The sequence below is a fragment of the Microcebus murinus genome, chromosome X (genome assembly GCF_040939455.1).
Source record: "Microcebus murinus isolate Inina chromosome X, M.murinus_Inina_mat1.0, whole genome shotgun sequence".
NCBI lineage: Eukaryota > Metazoa > Chordata > Mammalia > Primates > Cheirogaleidae > Microcebus > Microcebus murinus.
Window position 1 is genome coordinate 121,841,765 of NC_134136.1, and position 22,655 is coordinate 121,864,419.

General features: G+C 37.4%; 1 protein-coding gene across 3 annotated transcripts in view; it reads right to left on the minus strand.

Moving 5' to 3' along the window:
• ZNF182 (zinc finger protein 182) overlaps nucleotides 1-22,655 on the minus strand; it is a 46,125-nt gene that overhangs the window by 20,289 nt on the left and 3,181 nt on the right. The window contains exon 4 of one of the 3 annotated variants that reach the window (XR_012916030.1): nucleotides 19,674-20,218. The exons of the other annotated variants lie outside the window; for them this stretch is intronic. The gene's annotated coding sequence lies outside the window, so the exon portion shown is untranslated. Of the gene's footprint in view, nucleotides 1-19,673; nucleotides 20,219-22,655 lie in introns of those variants that run through there. 3 annotated transcript variants of the gene reach the window in all.

The following is a 22,655-nucleotide window of genomic DNA, read 5'->3' on the forward strand; positions in this document are numbered from 1 at the left end:
AAAATGTGGTATATACTCACAATGGAATATCCTAAGAAACGATAGTGAACTAGCACCGTTTATGCTATCTTGGATTAAGCTTAAGCCTGTAATACAAAGCGAGATGACACAAGACCTGGAAGATGGGCTACACATCTCCTCGCCATCAAATTGGTACTGACAGACTAAAACTATGGTGCTCAAAAAATTGTAGTGTTCAACAGGGATCTGGGGGGGAGGGGGAGACCCATATCTTAAGGATGTGATGAGCATTGTAGGGGGGAAAGGATTACTTCTATCCCTTTTTAGGGAGAGGCAAAGAAACACACTGTAACCAAAATGTCTAAAAATAAATTTAAAAAATTTTTTAATGGGAGGTGAACAGGTGGAAGGGGGGAGAAGGGCTTTGTACCCAGAGAATTTGAGATAAAAAAAAATAATCTATCAGGAACAGAAATAAATGGTTTCAGTACAAAAAAAACAAAAACTAAAAAACAAAACAAAACAAAAACAGGCATAAGAGAGATATTTCCCCAAAGAAGATATACAGATGGCAAATATTAGTCATGAGGGAACTGCAAATTAAAATCACAATAAGCTACTACCACGCACCTATTAGAATCAAGAAAAAAACATGACAATACTAAGTGCTGGCGAGGATTGAAGCAACTGAACCTCTATCATAGTAGGAATGTAAAACAGTACACAACCACTTTGGAAAATGGTTTTCCAGTTGTTTGTAAAGTTAGGCATATACTACCATGCAACCCTGCAATCCCACTCCCAGGTATATTTATCCTAGTCAAATGAAAACTTATGTAAATACCAAAGCCTATATGTGAACTATTATATAGCAGCTCTTAATATATTTTTAATCACCAAAATCTGGAAACATTCCAAATGCTTTTCAACCAGTGAATAAACAACCTGGAATTGTCAATGTATACAACGTAATATCACTCAGCAATAAAAATGAAATAACTATGATACATGCAATAACATGGATGAACCTCAAATATACTAAGTGAAAAGAGCTGGACTCAAAAAAAAGGCTACATACTATATGATTCCATTTATATAATATTATGCGAAAGGCAAAACTACAGAGACTGAAAATATATCAGTGACTGCCAAAGGCCAGGGTTTAGCAAGGGTTTTATTACAAAGAGGACACACTGGGAGATGACAGAACTCTTCTATAGCTTCATTGTGGTGGTGGTAACATAACTTTATGGGTTGTCAAAACTTGAAGAACTGTACACTAAAAATGTCCATTTTACTGTACATAAATTATACCTTAATTTTTTAAAATAAAAAATAAGGCACTTCTAGGTAATCTAGACTAATTACATCTGTATAAATCCAAATCTTTTCATATATCCTCCAAAAAACTACAGATCAACATGAAGAACATATAAAACCACACATAACCTATACCTTCAATATAACTTATAACAGGAAATACAGATTACTACAAATTTCTAATTACCTGAAGTGTGAGGAAGGTCTGACAAAACAGTAAATAGAACAGAAGGAGAGAGTAGAGAGCATAAGGGTGAGCTGAAATCAGGCTTAAAAAGATAAAAATCTACCATAAATATGAAAACATAAACTGGCTAGATATAACAGAGCACCAGCTATAGGAAATGTGTGTGGGACCCAAGGTGGCAGTCACAAAAAGGCATCATTTTTGAGGGAGAAGAGGGTAAAAGGACAAGGAAGTATCATTTGGAGGCTAGGTGGTGAAGGGAAAAAATAAAACTAGAGGGAGAAATTTAGGGTCATGTAAGACAAAGAACAATCAAAACTCAAAACCAAAACAAATCAGAGCACACACCTCTTCTCACAGTGCTAAAAGAAAAAGTCATGTCATTTGCAGCAACATGGATGGTCTTGGAGTTTATTATCTTAAATTAAATAAGACAGGCACAAAAAGGAAAATATTGCATGTTCTCACTTATATGTGGGAGCCAAAATATTTGATCACATAGAGGGAGAGAGTAGAAAGATAGATAACAGAGACTGGGAAGGGCAAATGTGAGGGAAGAGGAAAGACCAAGAGAAGTGTGCTAAAGGATACAAACATACAGTTAGATAGAAGGAATAACCTCAGTGTTTGATAGCAGAGTATGGTGACTGTACTTAATAATAATGTATTGTGCTTGGATGATGGACACCCTAAATACCCTGACTTGATCAGTACACATTATATACATGTAACAAAATTTCACATGTACCCCATAAATTTGTACAAATAAAAAAACTCACCTCAGCAAAGATAAAAAGCTTAATCAGAATCAGATTAGATAGAAGAAATAGAGAAGGTTATCAAAGAATTAACCCAGAAAAGTTTCACAGAGGAATTTTACCAAACCTTCAAAGACTATCCCAACACTATGAAAATTCTTCCCAAGCATAGAAAATGAAAAGCGTCCAAATTCTTTACATAAATTCAGTAAATTTGATATAAAAATGCATTTGAGGCCGGGCGTGGTGGCTCACGCCTGTAATCCTAGCTCTCTGGGAGGCCGAGGCGGGCGGATTGCTCGAGGTCAGGAGTTCAAAACCAGCCTGAGCAAGAGCGAGACCCCGTCTCTACTATAAATAGAAAGAAATTAATTGGCCAACTGATATGTATATAAAAAATTAGCCGGGCATGGTGGCGCATGCCTGTAGTCCCAGCTACTCGGGAGGCTGAGGCAGAAGGATCGCTCAAGCCCAGGAGTTTGAGGTTGCTGTGAGCTAGGCTGACGCCACGGCACTCACTCTAGCCTGGGCAACAAAGCGAGACTCTGTCTCAAAAAAAAAAAAAAAAAAAAATGCATTTGAGATTATACAAAATAGGAAAACCGCAGACCAATCTCACACATAAATATCAGTGCAAAATTCCTAAATAAAACATGTAAACAGAATAGAACTACATTAAGATAATAATACAACATAACCAAGTAAGATTTATTTCAGGAATACAATGATGGCTCAATATTAGAAAATCCACTAATATAATTCACTATTTAAATACATATGGAGAAAATCTTTATGATTAATATAAGGAATGCTGATACAAAAATGATAAAACAAAATTTAATACCCAATGCTAATAATAGCAAAAACTACCCAAAGAAGATTAGAACTGATAGCAATTTCCTTAGAATAATACCTCCCTTGAGGCCCCACCTCCAACACTGGGGATCAAATTTCAACATGAGATATGGAAGGGAAAAATATCCAAACTATATCAAGCCAGCATCTTACTGAATGGGAAAATTCTAGAGGCATTTCCACTAAGATCAGGAGCAAGGCAAAGAGGCCTAATGTCACCACTACTATATAATATTGTACTGTAATAATTACCTAATGCACCGGGTGCGGTGGCTCACGCCTGTAATCCTAGCACTTTGGGAGGCAGAGGCGGGCGGACTGCTTGAGGTCAGGAGTTCAAAACCAGCCTGAGCAAGAGCGAGGCCCCGTCTCTACTATAAATAGAAAGAAATTAATTGGCCAACTAATATATATAGAAAAAATTGGCCGGGCATGGTGGTGCATGCCTGTAGTCCCAGCTACTCGGGAGGCTGAGGCAGTAGGATCGCTTCAGCCCAGGAGTTTGAGGTTGCTGTGAGCTAGGCTGATGCCACGGCACTCACTCTAGCTTGGGCAACAAAGCAAGACTCTGTCTCAAAAAAAAAAAAAAAAAAAAGAATTACCTAATGCAATTAAACATGAGAAAACAATTTGAGGCATAAGAACTGAAAATAAGTAAAACTCTATTTATTGATAGTATAAGAGTATCTGAAAAACAGAATCAATAAGAAAACTAAGATAATCATTTGGAGAATCCAAAAACGTAGCACTATATAAAATAAGAATATTAATTAATAACTTTCATGTATGCAAACAAATGCCAATTAGAACATATAAATAGTAGAAAAATAATAGCAAAAAGAAAATATAGGCCGGGCGCAGTGGCTCATACCTGTAATCCTAGCACTCTGGGAGGCCGAGGCAGGCAGATTGCTCGAGGTCAGGAGTTCGAAACCAGCCTGAGCAAGAGGGAGACCCCGTCTCTACTATAAATAGAAAGAAATTAATTGGCCAACTAATATATATAGAAAAAAATTAGCCGGGCATGGTGGCACATGCCTGTAGTCCCAGCTACTTGGGAGGCTGAGGCAGCAGGATCGCTTGAGCCCAGGAGTTTGAGGTTGTTGTGAGCTAGGCTGACGCCACGGCACTCACTCTAGCCTGGGCAATAAAGCGAGACTCTGTCTCAAAAAAAAAAAAAAAAGAAAATATTTATGAATAATCTTCAAAAGAAATGAGAAAAACCTATATAAGGAAAAATTTAAAACACTTCTGAAAGACACAAAATTAAACTTCAACAAATAAAAAGACATTTCTTGTTCTTGATAGTGTGTAGTAAACAATTTAATCTTGCTCAAAAAGCTGTCTGGCATTTCTCATTGGCTTCTGGGAGATTATCGTTAAGATATCATGCCTGATAAGAGTGTCTCTGTTGCATGGGGGCCTTAGGTCACTGGATAGTCTAATAATGTGATTTAGAGTGGGAGCTGGCCACATCAGAAAGACCAATCACATGATTTAGGGTAGAGGCTTTGGGTCACTGTCAGAGGGGCTGGACACTGAGACCAGACACATGGACAATTAATCATGCCTACATGATAAAGTCCCAATAAAAATTCTGAACACCAAAGCTCAGGTGAGCTTTCTTGGTTGGCAATACTCCATGAGCCCTCCACACACGAATGCCAAAAAAGTAACATGTCTTGATTCCAAAAGGAGACAAAAATGGAAGCTCTGCATTCAACACTTTCTTGGACTCTACCTTGTTCACTTTTTCCCATAGTTGATTCCAATCTGTATCCTTTCACTATAATAAGCCATTACTGTGAGTATAACAATTTTTTGTGAGTTTTGTGTGTTCTTCAATAAATTATCAAACCTAACAGTGGTCTTGGAACACCTGAACTTGCAGTTGGTGTCAGAAATGAGGGTGGTCTCTTGCGGGCACTGTTCCTTTCAATTTCAAAGCTGTCAAACTCTTCATAGAATGTCACAATTAGTTATCCCTAAGTTAATTTAGAAATTTAATGTGATCCCAATAAAGAAATAAGCTTTTAAATGGTGCTAAAGGTGGCAATACCAGCCAGGCGCGGGGGCTCAAGCGTATAATCCTAGCACTCTGTGAGGCTGAGGCAGAAGGATCGCTTGAGCTCACTCAGGAGTTTGAGACCAGCCTGAGCAAGAGCGAGACCCCATCTCTACTAAAAATAGAAAGAAATTAGCTGGAAAACTAAAAATATAAAGAAAAAAACAGCCAGGCATGGTGGCACATGCCTGTAGTTCCAGCTACTTGGGAGGCTGAGTCAGAAGGATCGCTCGAGTCCAGGAGTTTTAGGTTGCTGTGAGCTAGGCTGATGCCATAGCACTCTAGCCTGGATGATAGAATGCGACTCTGTCTCAAAAAAAAAAACAAAACAAAAAAAAAAAACTGAAAACAAAAAAAGAAGGCAATACCAAAGATTATATTGAAAAATAAATGTACAAAGGATAGCTAAAAAGATACTGGAAAAGAAAACCTGAGAAAAGGAGCAGTCCTAACAGATACCAAAACATACTCTGATATAGATATTCTTTCAAAGCACAGAATAAAATACTTAACCTGAGAAAAGGAGCAGCCCTACCAGATACCAAAACATACTCTGATATAGATATTCTTTCAAAGCACAGAATAAAATACTCACTTTTTAACACATGGCACTGGGACAACTGGAGAGACATTTGGGAAAAAAAGTGATCAATACCTTATACCATGCACAAGAGTACACACAAAATGGATCAGAGAGCTAAAAGTATAAAAATCAAACCATGCAAAGTACTAGAAGAAAACTTAAGTGGATGCCTCTGTGACCTGAGTATAGGGAAAGACCTTGTAACTATGAATAAAAATCCAGACGTAATAAAGATTGATAAATACAACCACAAAAATATAAGTCTGAAGATAAATGACAAACTAGATAGAAAAATTGTTGTAACACAGATCACAGATAAAAGGTTAATATCATTACTATATAAGGAACTCTTAAAAATCAGGGAGAAAAAAGACTGTTAGAAAATTAGGCAAAAAACCATGAAAGGACAATTCACAAAAAAGATAAAAATGGCTCTTAAACATGTGAAAAATATTCAATTTCACTCATAGTAAGAAAAACGCCAATAAAAATTACACAGAGATACCATTTCTAACCTATCAGACTGGAAAACTTAAAAAACCCAACAACATACTCTGTTGGTACAGCTACAGAGAAACAGACATCATCATATACTGTTGGTAGGAATGGAAAACAGTACAACTACTATAGAAAGGAATCTGCCAATATCTAACAAAACCATAATTTTATTTACCCTTTGACCCAGCAATGCCACTTGTAGGAATTTATATAGAAGGATATACCTGCACAAAAAAGAAACAACATATGCACAAGATATTTCACTGCAACATCATTCTTAGTTGCCAAATACTGGAAACAACCAAAATTTCCACATACATAGAAAAGCAGTTAAACAAACCAGTATGTCCACCAATGGAACAGCATGCAACTATGAAAATTAATGAAGAAGATATTTGTAAACATACATGGAGTTATTTCCAGAATCTGTTAAGGGGAAAAAGCAAAGTGCAAAAGAATATGTAAATAAAGTATACTACATTTTGTGTAATAAAGAAGAGGAAATTTAAAAATATACTTATGTGCTTATTTTTTAAAAAGAAATATTATAAGCATAAATTAGAAATTAACAAGATTGGTTATCTCCAAGTAGGAATGAGAATGGAGTAGAAGGTTCTGGGGACAGGTGACAATTATGCATATTTTTATATAATCTTGTCTCTTCAAATCATATTAACATTTTACATATAAAGAATAAAATTATTAGGCCAGGCACGGTGGCTCACGCCTGTAATCCTAGCACTCTGGGAGGCCGAGGTGGGCCGATTGCTCAAGGTCAGGAGTTCGAACCCAGCCTGAGCAAGAGCGAGACCCCGTCTCTACTATAAATAAATTAATTGGCCAACTAATATATATACAAAAAATTAGCCGGACATGGTGGTACATGCCTGTAGTCCCAGCTACTCGGGAGGCTGAGGCAGGAGGATCGCTCGAGCCCAGGAGTTTGAGGTTGCTGTGAGCTAGGCTGATGCCACGGCACTCACTCTAGCCTGGGCAACAGAGTGAGACTCTGTCTCAAAAAAAAAAAAAAGAATAAAATTAAATCAACAAGATGGAAACAAATAAAATGGAATACAAACCTAAAAACATGAACCTAATTGTATACCAAATAAATAACATAACCATACTGGATAGGAAAAAATGAAAAAGAAAAACTAGTCCAAGTAACTTTTGAACAGAATACTTTGACTACATATCCTTAATCTAAAGGCAAAAGACATGTAAACAAATTATGTACTATACTCAATAGGTTGGTTTTTCATGGTAATAGAGACACAGAAATTCTGATTCTACTTTCTGTATATTGTAGACTGAGCAAATGAGTTGATATATTGATCCTAGGGGACAATGCTCTCACTGTTGGAGAAGGAAAATGCAAAAATGGAATGAGGGATGACTAGGAAGATTCCTGGGATACTATATGAACTCAAAGTGTGTTTGTATGTGTGTGTTGTATGGGCATACACACATAGATACATAGATGCAGATACATGCTTACATGCACATATGCACACACATACATCTCTGTTCACTGAAAGGATCCAGAAGTAATGATGCCCCAGCAGCAATGAATACATCATCTAGCACCCAGATTTTGGTCTTTAAATATAATTATCCACTAACAGGAACCAGAGGTCCTTGGAGAAATGGCTGATTCCAGGGCTAGGGCAAGTAAAGTGAAAGATGAAGGGTGGAACATCTTGTGCCAGAAAGTAAGAAAGTACTCAGAAAATTATAGGGATATGCCAAAAGGACACAAAAGCCAGCTTAAAGGGGCTCCCACTGGCCAACTCAGGGACAACTGAGCATCAGAATAAATAATGACTGCAATATCCAATGAATAAAATAAAAACCCATAAAAATAAAATTTTAAAATGCATTACTGATATAAATAAGCAAATAAATAAAGGAAAAGAGGAAACTTTCTTACAGTAAAATGACAATAAATACAAAAGAAATGATAAGAGTTTAAAAACTGTCATTTGGCAACTGTTACAATATCTGATTCAGGCAATGAATGGATACTAACACTAACAGGTGAAACTTTGATGAGGAACAGGACATTTATGTACCCTCAAAGTACCACCTCACAAATTACTTATTAATTACAAAGGAAAAAATAGTAACTTTACAGTCAAGAAACCTAGCAAGTGAGAAGAACTTAAGCAAGTGATCAAAGTTAATATCATCAAAAATGAGACAAATTGACATCATATGCCCCCCAATGTGATACAACAAGAATATATCACTTATACAGTTCTCCTACCAAAAATTCATAACCTCAATCTAACCATAAAGAAACATAAGAAAAACCCAAAGTGAGGGACATTCTATAATATAAATGGCTGGTATGCTTTAAAAATGTCATAGACATGAAAGGCAAAGAAATGCTAAGGAACTCTTCCAGATTAAAATATAAAGACAATATGCTGCATAATAGCATCATATCAGTGTTAACTTTCTCAGTATGTTAAAGGTAATTTAATGATATAGAAGAATGTCCTTGCTCTTAGGAGACTGAGGAGTCCAGCTCCTGGGTAAAAACCTATCTGTGATTTTTCAGGCCAGAGGAGAAAGCTGCTCCCCATCGGTATATAGCCGAGACATTGTAGTCTCTAAAGAGACTTAGAGTCCAGGACTCAGGCCAGCCATGCTCTTACACATATCTGCATTCCTAGGCCAAGCACCTTCATTGGAGAATGAAGATTGTTAACCTGACTCAAACTTCTACATTTGTTCTTGGCGCTCCTGCTGGTTATTGAGCCAGAATAACCCTCCTCATGAGGTAAGGTCAATTGGCCCACAACATAATCCAAGTCATAGCTAATTCTCAGGCATTTAAAAATACAACTACTGCCAAAATAACAAAAACTACCACCAACAGAAATATAAAAATACTAACCAGGCACCCTACCCTAAATAATCTGGGCAAGAGCCTTCCCAAAAAAATCTCTGGGCCTGATACTCAATAACAGGATGTCAAAAGAAGAGATTGGTGGGCTCCTCACTAAAAAATTAATGGACACATACTGGGCTGCACAAGGCTCAACATACAGCCTCCACTAGGATCTGCATAGTGATGATCCCTATGACTTGATATAAGGACTACGCTGAAGGATCCAGCAGGAGTGTCGTTATGTTAGTATATCTGCCATTAATTCTCAAATTGTCACCCTCCCAAATAAGTGCATACATATGTGTGTATGCATAGTTATATAGAACACACACACATATATATTTGTGCAAAGAGACAGATGATGTAAAAATGTGATAAAAAGTTAATAATTGGTGAATTTAAGTGAAGGTATATGATTATTCATTGCATCATTCTTACAACTTCTCTATAGAAAATGGTTAACACATATGGAAATTTGGTCAACCTTGATAAATAAATAAAATGAGAAATCATCCATCAATTATATGATTGGCAAGGTCCAAAAACACTAATACATACCTGTGGGGACAATATTCAGAAACAGACATTCCATTGCACTACGGGTGAGCATGTGACCTTGTAAAGCCTTTTTAGAAAGGAATTTGGCAATTTCTCTTAAAAATTAAAGTAATTTTTTTATTTCAGAAATTCCAGTTATAGGAATCTGTCCTACAGAAATGTCCCTACAAGAATACAAACATGCAGAGACATTCATTTACTTCCCAACTTTCTGTTTAGGATAAAATTGGAAGCAACCCCAAATTCAATATGCAGCCAGGGAAAGCGCCTTCTCCCCCACTGAGCTGATACTTCCCTCACCACCTAGACACACACTCCCACTTTTAGACACCTGGCGGTCAGGCAGTACAAGCAGAAGGATCCCCATAAGACAAGCACCCAGCCAGGAAATGCTCTTCATCCCTGCTGACCGAAGAACCCCTTCTCCCAACAGGAGTCCACACACCATGCAGAGCCAGCAGGGGGCAATCAGGTACCCAGCCCAGGGAGCACTATTTGTCCCCTGTGTAGTGAATTCCTGTGAACTAAAATAAAATCTTAAAGCTCCCTCTGACTGGCTGACTGAATGGACCCTCTCTTGGCCAAGGGGATATATCCAAAAATTAAATTGCCTGCAATGAGGAGGGAGGTCAGACATGCCTCATCATGCCCCCACCCTTCTTGGGGACATCCTTTATAACCCATTAACAGGCCTAAGGGTATGCAAGACAAATCTGCAGGTCCTCAATTTACACAATATATGTCTGGTGGCTTATCTCTGATTATCAGCTCCTTATGTTAAAACATGACAAGCCTCTAGACAAAACTTCATGTCTTCAACCAATTATAAGTCAAAGAATCTTTAAACCCACCTATATAACCTGTAAGCCCCCACTTCGAGATGGCCCACCTTTTTGGGCCAAACCAATGTACCTCCCATGTGCTGATTTATGACTTTACCTGTAACCCATTTCCCTGAAATGTATAAAACCAAACTGTAGGCCGGGCGCGGTGGCTCACGCCTGTAATCCTAGCTCTCTGGGAGGCCGAGGCGGGCGGATTGCTCAAGGTCAGGAGTTCAAAACCAGCCTGAGCAAGAGCGAGACCCCGTTTCTACTATAAATAGAAAGAAACTAATTGGCCAACTGATATATATATATAAAAATTAGCCGGGCATGGTGGCGCATGCCTGTAGTCCCAGCTACTCGGGAGGCTGAGACAGAAGGATCGCTCAAGCCCAGGAGTTTGAGGTTGCTGTGAGCTAGGCTGACGCCACGGCACTCACTCTAGCCTGGGCAACAAAGCAAGACTCTGTCTCAAAAAAAAAAAAAAAAAAAAAAAAAAAACCAAACTGTAACCCAGCCACACAGAGTCCACTTGCTTAAGGCTTATTGGGCATGGCTCCAGGTCATGGTCCTCAAATTTGGCTCAGAGTAAATCTCTTTAAAATTATTTTACAGAGTTCGGCTTTTTTTCCGTTGACATTCCTATAACTGTATGTTGCCTTGGCATCCATTTTGAATATAAGTTGGCCGCTCTCATACCAGAAACAGGGCTTAGTCACCCTTGATGTGGTTTCCAGTTCTCTGCCCCCTCCCTGTTCCCCAATGTGGTTGATCCAGATATCTGCCTTATATAACCCCCAGCTGGTGACCATCTCCCTAGGGGATAGCTAGATACAACCTACTTGACTCACCCCTCTGATCCCCACACTCCACATGGGCTGCACAGATATGCCACAGTGACCACCTCTCAGTTACACGAGTCCATGGAAGTTGTGCCTGCTTGCTCTGAACTCACCAATTAGAATTCCTGGAGGGAAATCCACCTAGGTAATGCCCTGGTCCCTAATAAAGGCTTTGCCACACAGGTCCCTTGCTCTCTCAGCCTCGCTCCCCACACACTGGTTGAGTATGTGTGTCCTGGATGGCTCTCTACTTCCTGTTGGCACTGAGAGGTGTGCTGCCCTCTTCTCTCTGGAACCTGTAAGTAATACACTGCTTCTGTCATGTCATGTCATGTGTTTTGTTGTGTTGCCTTCTCTGCATCTCACCTGACCAACACATCAGAACCTAACTTCTTCCCCAGTCAAGGCTCTCCTAGAGAGTGGCTATCTTGATAGGAATAAACTGGACATAGGTCAGACAAGAGCCACATGGACATCTGCCAGCATAAACAAGTTACCTGTGAGAGGGACACTGGGTCACAGGTCAGACACTTAGGCATTAAGCCATGCACCAGGATAAAGAAGTACCCTGTGAAAGGCAATTGTAAACACCCATGGAATTCCCTGGAACCCCCTCAGGGTAGAGTTAGAGGTTCTAACCACTCCTGTGAGAGAGACCTCAAAACCAAATTAGAAAAAAAAAAAAAAAACACCCTGTGGTATAATGAAAAATAAATATTTGATCTTTGTCCCCAGTTCCTAGCACAAAGGTCCCTAAACCCTTGGAATTTACTGCCTTTTTTATGCTAATGAAATGACTCAGATAGCTTAAGGATGGGCACTTGTTTTTTTCAGAAAAAACAAGTACATGATTAGATTAGAAGGTTGGAACTTTCAGCCCCACTCCCAGACCTCTGGGGAAGGGAAAGGGGCTGGAGATAGAGTTAACCACCAATGGCCAATGATTTAATCAATCATGCCTATGTAATGGAACCTCCATAAAAACCCCTAAATGACAAGGTTAGGGGAGCTTCTGGGTTGGTAAACACACTGAGGTGCTGAGAGGGTGGCGTACTCAGAGAGGACATGGAAGGAAGCTCTGCACCCTGCTATACCTTGCCCTATATAGCTCTTCCATTTAATTGTTCCTGAGTTATATCCTTCTTAGTAAGCTAGTAATCATAAGTAAAGTGCTTTCCGGAGTTCTATGAGTAGTTCTAGCAAATTCTTGAACCTAAGGAAAAGTTCGTGGCAATCCCCGAATTTGTAATCAGCTGGGCAGAAGTGCACGTTGTCCAAGCACCCCACATGAGGCTGGCATCTGAAGTGGAAGCAATCTTGTGAGAATAAGCCCTTAACTTGCAGGGTCTGCACTAATTCTGGTGCATACATACAAATTCGGCAGGGGGACAGGGGAGACAAAATTCAGCCTACAACACCTTATAAAGATTTAAAACAGCAACATAAAAATGCTTCAACAATTAAGAATTCTCCAGAGACAAATAAAAACAGAAAATCTCAGCAAAGAAATGGAAGTTATAAAAAAGAAAATCAAATGGAGATTATAGAACTGAAAAATACAATAAGAAAATAAAAAACTCACTGAATGCAATCAGCTTAGTGGAGATGACAAAGGATAGAATCAGTGAATGAGGACAGATCAATAGAATTTACTCAATCTGAAAAACAAGAAAAAAGATAAACTAAAAAAATGAACAGAATCTCAGGGACCCATGGGACTATAACAAATATCCAAATTCATGTCATTGACATCCCAGAAGGAGGGGAGGAAAAAGAAAATGTGGCTAAAAGAGTAGTCAAAGAAATCATGTCTGAAAACTTCTCAAATCTGGCAAAATCATAAACCTACAGATTCAAGAAGCTGAGCAAACCCATAATAGGATAAACCCAAAGAATTCATGCCAAGACATGTCAAAATTAAACTTCTGAAAACTAAAGAAAAATGATCTTGAAAACAGCCAGAGAAAAACAATGTATCACCTATAGGGAAAAAAACAATTTCAATCACAGCAGAGACCACAGAGGCCAGAAAGAAGTAGCATAATACTTTTCAAGCACTAACAGAAAAGAACTGTCAACCACAAATTCTATATCTGGCAAAATTACCCTTCAGGAATGTAGGGGGAATCAAGACCTTCTCAGGTAAAGGAAATCTAAAAGAATTTGTCTCTGGTAGAACTTAAGAAAATTTCTTAAGAAAATACTTATAGGAAGTTCTTCAAACACAAAGGACATGATAAAAGAATGAATCTCCCCCAAAGGCAATCACAGCAGCAACAAAAATAAATAAATGGGACATGATCAAACTACAAAGCTTCTGCACAGCCAAAGAAATAGTCATGAAAGTAAACAGACAACCTACAGAATGGGAGAAAATTTTTGCATCCTATGCATCCGATAAGGGACTGATAACTAGAATATACTTAGAACTCATGAAAATTAGGAAGAAAAAATCAAATAACCCCATTAAAAAGTGGGCAAAGGACTTGAACAGAAATTTTTCTAAAGAAGACAGAAGAATGGCCAACAAACATATGAAAAAATGCTCATCATCTCTAATCATCAGGGAAATGCAAATCAAAACCACCATGAGATATCACTTAACCCCAGTGAGAATGGCCTTTATCAAAAAATCTCCAAACAATAAATGCTGGCGTGGTTGCGGAGAGAGAGGAACACTCCTACACTGCTGGTGGGACTGCAAACTAGTTCAACCTCTGTGGAAAGCAATATGGAGATACCTTAAAGCGATACAAGTGAATCTACCATTTGATCCAGCAATCCCATTGCTGGGCATCTACCCAAATGATCCAGTGACACTCTACAAAAAAGACACCTGCACTCGAATGTTTATAGCAGCACAATTCATAATTGCAAGGCTGTGGAAACAGCCCAAGTGCCCATCAATCCAAGAATGGATTAATAAAATGTGGTATATGTATACCATGGAGTACTATTCAGCTCTAAGAAACAATGGTGATATAGCACATCTTATATTTTCCTGGTTAGAGCTGGAACCCATACTACTAAGTGAAGTATCCCAAGAATGGAAAAACAAGCACCAGATATATTCTCCAGCAAACTGGTATTAACTGAGTAGCACCTAAGTGGACACATAGGTGCTACAGTAATAGGGTATTAGGGAGGTGGGAGGGGGGAGGGGGGCGGGTATATACATACATAATGAGTGAGATGTGCACCATCTGGGGGATGGTCATGATGGAGACTCAGACTTTTGGGGGGAGGGGGGGAAATGGGCATTTATTGAAACCTTAAAATCTGTACCCCCATAATATGCCAAAATAAAAAAAAAATTAAAAAATAAAAAAAAAAAGAATGAATCTCAGAACATCAGGAAAGAGGCAAGAACAATGGAAAGAGTAGAAAAATGACTAATTAGATATAAATATATAAGGAGGAGAAAGGGAATCACAGGTAGGGGTGAAAAGAGAGAGAATAAGAGACAAACTTCCCTAGGGACATTTACCAAACTGTGAAAGTGATGAGACCTACCTCTCCAGAGGGTGATTTAATCAATCGTGCCCTTTTTATATTCATATCCTTTTTATATTCCTGACTAGCCTGGATTTTTATAGGGTGCAACTGTTCCATTTGCAGTGAGAAAAACTGTATTTCTTTTATAAGAGCAGAAGAGAAAAATGCTTGAGATCAGACACACGCCCCAATGGAACTAGAATTAAAAAAAAAAATACGTGAGCACAGAGTCAAGCCTCCCACCGCTTGCCAAATCTGACAGCTGAGCCATATGGCAAGTACAGTTTGTCAAAGGCCCACAGTGTTGGTGGTAAGAAGCAGCTGAAGTGACAGACAGGCTTGGTGCAGTTCCATGTGGTTTGGTGCTAGACAGCTGGAGCACACAGTGCAGTACAATGCTGGGGTATCTGGTTCTGAGCAAGGTGAAGTAAGCACATTCTACCGTGTCTGTCCCACTGAATACAGGTATAAAACTTGGACGTGTTTGATGATTCTGAAAAGTAAAAAAGGAAGCAGGTAGATTAGGGAAAAAGGCCAGAATTTGAAATATCACCAAACAGACTCTGAGTTTGCCACTTTTTCTCTGGTATCCCCTGGTCCAAGATCAAGGCAGCACCTAACCAAGAAGAAAGCACTATGACACAGAATGGACAGAGCTCAAGAAGCAGCCCTCTAGAACTGGATTGAGGAATGGTAAACAGCACTCCTAGGCACATTTGAGGGAAGTATGCAGCACAGCAGGGTAAGTAAAGTCTCAGTTTTCTGTCAGGAGAATGGAAAAGAAGGGCCACAGGGAACCAGAAAGTACACAGGAAATCAATCATGGAGAGGAGTAGTTCAGGAAAGCAATCCCATAAGACCATTTATCCACTCTTTGGCTCATGCTTAAGAAGTGCATGTGTGGATCTAATCCTAAAAAGAAAAGCAAACACTTTGAGAACTGAACTAAGGAACAAACCACTACCTGAATCCTAGAATGGCTATAGAATGGCACACAGACAGGATAGGTCTGAATAGCACCACATAGGTTTGAAAACTGAACTGACACTGAAACTATAAACCACAGAAGGCTGATTAGAACTAGCAGCCTGAATGCAACTGGGTTGATTGCCTATCACAAACAAAAACATCAACATTCTCCATAGGATTTAAACATAACCCAGAGCTTCATAACATCATATTCAAAATGTCCAGGACATGATTCAAAATTACAGGGTACACAAAGAACAAGTAAAATCTCAACTCATGTGAGAATCAACAGACACCAACACTAAGATGACACAGACGTTGGGAATGTTTGAGAAAGTCTTTACAGCAGCTATTATAAAAATATCCCAAGAAGTAAGGGCAAATACTCTGGGAACCAACAGAAAAATAGAAAGTCTCACCAAAGAAACAAGATATAATAAAGAAGAACCAAATGGAAATTTTAAAATTGAAAAAGATAATAAATGAAATAAACCCCCACTGGATGGACTCAATAACACAAGAAAGATAAGAAAAAAGAGTAACTTTAAGGTAAATCAATAGGAATTATCCAATCTGAAAAAACAAAACCTAAACAGAGATTCTGGGACCTGTGGTACAATACCAAAAAGTCCAAAATTCATGTCATCAGAGGTCCAGAAGGAGAGAAGAAAGGGCACAGTACAGAAAAATATTTGAAGAAATAATTCCTGAACACTTCCCAAATACAGCAAAAGACAAAAGCTGTAGGTTCAAGAGGCTCAGTAAGGCCCAAACAGATAAACCCAAAAAATCCAGACTCAGACACACTATCATCAAATTGCTAAAAACTAAGAACAAGGGAAAAAGAACAAATTACTTATAGGGGAACAACTATTCAATTGACTGTGGATTTCTCATCAGAAACCATGGAGTGCAGAAAGAAGTGGAACAACATCATTAAAGTTCCAAAAGAAAGCAACAGTCCACTGAGAAGTCTATATGCAGTGAAAATTTCCTTCAGGAATGAAGGTGAAATAAAGACATTCTCAATGAAGGAAAACTAAGAATGTGTTGCCAGCAGACTTGCTGTTAAACAACTGCTTAAGGTAATTCTTCATGACAGGCAATTGATATCCAGAAGGAAAACCTGGATTGTCAATAATGAGGGAAAATCATCTGAAGTGGTAAAAATCTAGGTTAATATAATATGACAGATTATCCTTCTCTTTTTGAGTTCTTTAAAATATGTTTGACAGCTGGAGGAAAAATTATAACATTGTCTAGTGGGGTTTTCAATGTATATAGAAGTAATACATAAGACAACAAAAACATAAAAGGGAGAGAGGGTAAAGTGACTTCTAAGATGGTAAGGTTATCATATACTCCACTTAAAGAGGTAAAATATTGATTCTAAGCATATTATGTAAAGTTAAATATATATGATAATCTGTAGGGGAACTACCAAAAATCTAAGTAAATATAGTCAAAATGCAATAGATAAATGAAAATGTAATACAAAAAAATGTACAAATAACCCAAAAGGTGGCAGAAAAAGAGGAACAAAAAAGGAAAACAGAAACCACACAAAAAATGGTAGACCTAAATCCAAGACTATCAATAATTACATTAAATGTAAATGGACCGAACATACCAATTGAAAGAAAGAAATTTTCAAAATGGATTAAAATAATATTATCCAACTGTTATGGACTAAATTGTGTCCTTCCCCCACCCAAAGTCATATAGTGAAGCCCCACACCCAATGCCATTGTATTTGGAGACAGGGCCTTTATGGAGGTACTTAAGGTTAAATGAGTTCATAGGGGTAGGACCCTAACTCAACAGAACTGGTGCACACATAAGAACAAACATAGATATCAGAGCTCTCTCTCTCTCTCCATGCATGAGAACAGGAAAGGCCACGTGAGGACATAGCAAGAAAATGGGCATCTGCAAGCCAGAAAGAGTGCCCTTAACAGAAATCAAATCAGCTGGCACCTTGATCTGGGACTTCCCAGCCCTTAGAACTAAAAGAAAATAAATTTTTGTTGTTCAAGCCACCTAGTCAGTGGTACTTTCTTATAACAGCCCAAGCAGACTAATATACTCAGCTATATGCTGTCTAAAAGAACATACATCAAATATAATAATATATGTAGGATAAAAGTAAGAATGGAAAAAAAGTATATAATTGAAATACTAATCAAAGGAAAACTGGAGTGATCATATTAATAACAACCAAAGTAGACCTCAGAGCAAAAAAAAAAAAATCATCTGGGATAATGACTGACATGATGTAAGGATAAAAGAATAAATTAACCAAAAGACAAACACTCCTAGAAGTATATATACCTAACAGAGCTTCAAAATATAATACATGAAGCAAAAATTGATACATGACATAAGAAATAGGCAACTTTGCAACAATAATTGTACATTTCAATACTCCTTTCTCAATAACTGATAGAACCAGTAGAAAGAAAATCAGCAAGAATATAGAACTAAACAACACCATCAATCAACTGTATGCAACTGACACATACAAAACACTTTACTAAAAAACAATAGAACAGGCTGGGCATGGTGGGTCATGCCTGTAATCCTAGGACTTTGGGAGGCCAACATGGGAGGATTGCTTGAGGCCAGGAGTTCAAGACCAGACTGAACAACATAGCGAGACCCCATCTCTACAAAAAAATAGAAAACTTAGCTGGGCATGGTAGCTCATGCCTGTTGTCCCAGCTACTTGGGAGGCTGAGGTGGGAGGAACATTTGAGCCCAGGAGTTTGAGATTGCAGTCAGCCATGATGACACCACTGCACTCCAGCCCAGGCAACAGAGTAAGACCCTGTCTCAAAAAAAAGGAAAAAAAGGCCATCTGCTTGAATTCATAAAAATGTACGTGTCATATATACAGTACTACAAAAGGCAGCTGTTAGCAAGCCAGGAAGAGAGGCCTTACCAGAAACCAACCCTGATGGCACCTTGATCTTGGATGTCTAGCCTCCAGAACTGTGACAAAATAAATTTCTGTTGTTTAAGCCACTAAGTCTGTTATATTTTGTTATGGCAGCCTGAGCAGACCGCTACATATGTATAAGATTTATATGCTCAAAATGTTGATTAAATAAGCCAAAGAAGATCTAAATAAACAGAGAGACATACTGTGTTCATGGATTGGAAGACTCAACATAGTAAAGATGTCAATTCTCCCAAATTGATCTATAGCTTTAACTCAATTCCAATCAAAATCCTACCAAGATAATTTTTAGAGATACAAAAAGATTATTCTAAAATTTATATAGAAAGGCAAAGGAACAAGAATAGCAAAACAATCTTGAAAAAGTAGACTAAAGTAGGAGAAATAATACTACCTGATTTTAAGACTTACTTTAAAGTTGTAGTAATGAAGACAGTGTGGTACTGGTGAAGGGATGGATACACAGATCAAAAGAACAGACTAAAGAAATTAAAACTACCAAAATGTTTGTACCCCCATAATATCCTGAATTAAATAAATAAAAATTTATTTATTAAATAAAAATAAATAATTATTGAAAAGAAAAAAACTTAAAAAAAAAAAAAGAAAATAGGAGAAAACTACATGACACTGATCTGGGCAATGATTTTTTTGAATTTGACCCCAAAAGCTCAGGAAACTAAAGCAAAAATAGACAAATGGGATTACATCAAACTAAAAGCTTCTGCATATTGGCCATTTGTATGTAATCTCTTGAAAAATGCCTATTCGTGTTCTTTACCTACTTTTTAATGGGATTATTTAGGATTTTTCTGTTGAGTTCCTTGTAAATTCTGCATATTACTCCCTTGTCAAATGAAATGCAAATTAGAACCACAGTAACATATCATCTTACACTAGTCATAACAGATATGATTTTTTTAATTTCAGAATATTACAGGGATACAAATGTTTAGGTTACATATATTGGCTTTGCTCTGCCCAAGTCAGGGCTACAAGCATGTCCATCCCCCAGATGGTGCACACCACACCCATTAGGTGTGAACATACCCATCCTCTCCTCCCCTTCCCACCTGCCTGACACTCAATGAATATTACTACTATATGTGCACATAAGTGTTGATCAGTTAAGGCCAATCTCATGGTGAGGACATGTGGTTCTTGTTTTTCCATTCTTTTGATACTTCAAATGGGCTCCAGTAGAATGGGCTCCAGGTCTATCCAGGATAATACAAGATGTGCTAGATCACCATTGTTTTTTGTGGCTGAGTAGTACTTCATGGTATATATATACCACATTTTATTAATCCACTCATGTATTGATGGGCACTTGGGTTGTTTCCACATCTTTGCAATTGTGAATTGTGCTGCTATAAACATTTGAGTGCAGATGTCTGTTTTACAGAATGTCCTTTTTTCCTGTGGGTAGGTGCCCAGTAATGAGATTTCTGGAAGAATGGATATGATTAAAAAGACAAAAAGTAACATGTTGGTGAGGATGCAGAGAAAAGGGAACACCTATATACTGTTGGTGGAAATGTAAATTAGTACAATCTCTATGGAAAACATTATAGAGATGTCTCAAAGAACTAAAAATAGAGCTACCATTTGATTCAGCAATCCTACTATTAGGTAACTACACAAAGGAAAATAAATAATTATATCAAAAAGATACCTGCCCTTGTATGTTTATTGCAGCACTATTGACAACAGCAAAAATATGGAATCAACTTAAGCGTCTATCAACAGATGATTGTAATATATACACAATGGAATACTATTTAGCCATAAAAAATAAAATCATGTCTTTTGCAGCAACATGGTTAGAACTGGAGACCATTATCTTAAGTGGAACAACTCAGACACAGAAAGACAAATACTGCATGTTCTCACTTATAAGTAGGAACTGAATAATGTGTACACATGGACGTAGAATATGGAATGATAGATGATGGAGACTTGGAAGGGTGGGTGGGTGAGAAAGGAGTGGATGATGAGAAATTACTTAATGAGTACAACTTATGTTATTCACCACTACATAATATATCCATGTAACAAAATTATATTTGTACCCCATACACTTTTACAAATAATTTTTTTTAAAAACTTCTGCATAGCAAAGGAAACAACAGAGTGAAGAGGCAACCTTTAGAAAGGGTGAAAGTATTTGCAAGCCATACATCTGATTTGGGGTTAATATCCAAAATATATAAAGAACTTAAACAACTCAATAGCAAGAAAACCCAATTTAAAAATGGGCAAATAGACATTTCTCGAAAGAATAAAAATGGCCAACAGATACATGAAAAAATGCTCAACATCACTGATCATTAGGGAATTACAAATTAAAACCACAGTGAGATATCACCTCATACCTATCAGAATGGCTATCATCAAGATTTAAAAAACAAATATTGGCAAGAATGTGGAAAAAAGGAAACCCTTGCACACTGTTGAGAGAATGTAAATTAATATACAGACATTATGGAAAACAAGAGATTCTTCAAAAAAAAGTAAAAACAGAATTACCATGTGATCCAGCATTCCCACTTCTAGGTATATATCCAACAGATGTGAAATCGGTATGTTTAAGAGATAGCTGCACTCTCATGTTTATTGCAGCATTTATCACAACAGCTAAGTTATGGAATCAACCTAAGTTTCCATCAACAGATGAATAAAGAATATGTGGTATATATTCACAGTGAAATACTATTCAGCCTTTAAAAAGAGGGGAATTATGTCATTTGCAACAATGGATGAACCTGAAGGACATTATGCTAAGTGAAAGAAGCTAGGCACAGAAAGATAGATACTGTATGTTCTCATTCATATGTAGAAGCTAAAAAAGTTGATCTCAGAGAAGTAGAGAGTAAAATAATGGTTGCTAGAGGCAGGGAAGGGTAGGAAGGAGGGGAGGATATCCAAAGGTTGGTTAACGGATAGATACTTAAGTACACTTAGATAGGACAAATAAGTTCTAGTGTTGTATAGCGCTGTGGGGTGACCATAATTACCAACAAATTATTGTATATTTTCAAATAGCTAGAAGACAGTTGCTCTACAAACAACTGTTAAGCAAATGGAGGGACAAGCCACATACTCAGAGAAAATATTTACAAACCATGTATCTGACAAAGGACTAGTATAAGAATGTACAAAGAACTCTAAAAACTCAACAGTGAAACTGATCAACACTAAGGTGCTCACAAGGTATAATATTCATTGGAGGTTAGGAGGGTAGGAGTGGGTAAACTCACAACTATTGGACGTGGTAAGCACTGTATGGGGGAAGGGCATGCCTCTAATCCAGGCTTGGGTGAGGCAAAGTCATAATGTTTGTACACCATAATAGCCTGAAATTTTTTAAAAGGATAAATTTATTTACAAATATATATGTATGTGTGTACATATACATGTGTATATATACACATACATACATACTTGTACAAGTAAGATAGCAATTCAATTTGTTCTTGGAAATTAGAGATTAACCAATGTGCTTAAATTTATTAAGTTTCAAAAGGCCATTGACAAGAAGTAATTCTCGGTTAAATTAATCACTAATTAGCACTTTAAATTTAAAAAACTGATGGATTCTTGGCTGAAGTACTGAAGGAAATTAGGAGAACTTTGAGAGGAAGAAATAAAATATTTAAAGGATATAGAACACAATTGATAAACAAGTAAATTTAAAAAGAAATGGAAAAGTGTTGTTAAGTCAAGAAAGATTAAGTCAAGGAAAGTGTGTTTATCAACATTGCAAATGGATTTTTAAAAATTTTTGATTTTTAACACATAAGAAATATAAATAAATACAATAAAATATAAAAAAAACTCAATAGTGAGAAAATCCAATTTAAAAATAAGCAGAAACTTTTTAAC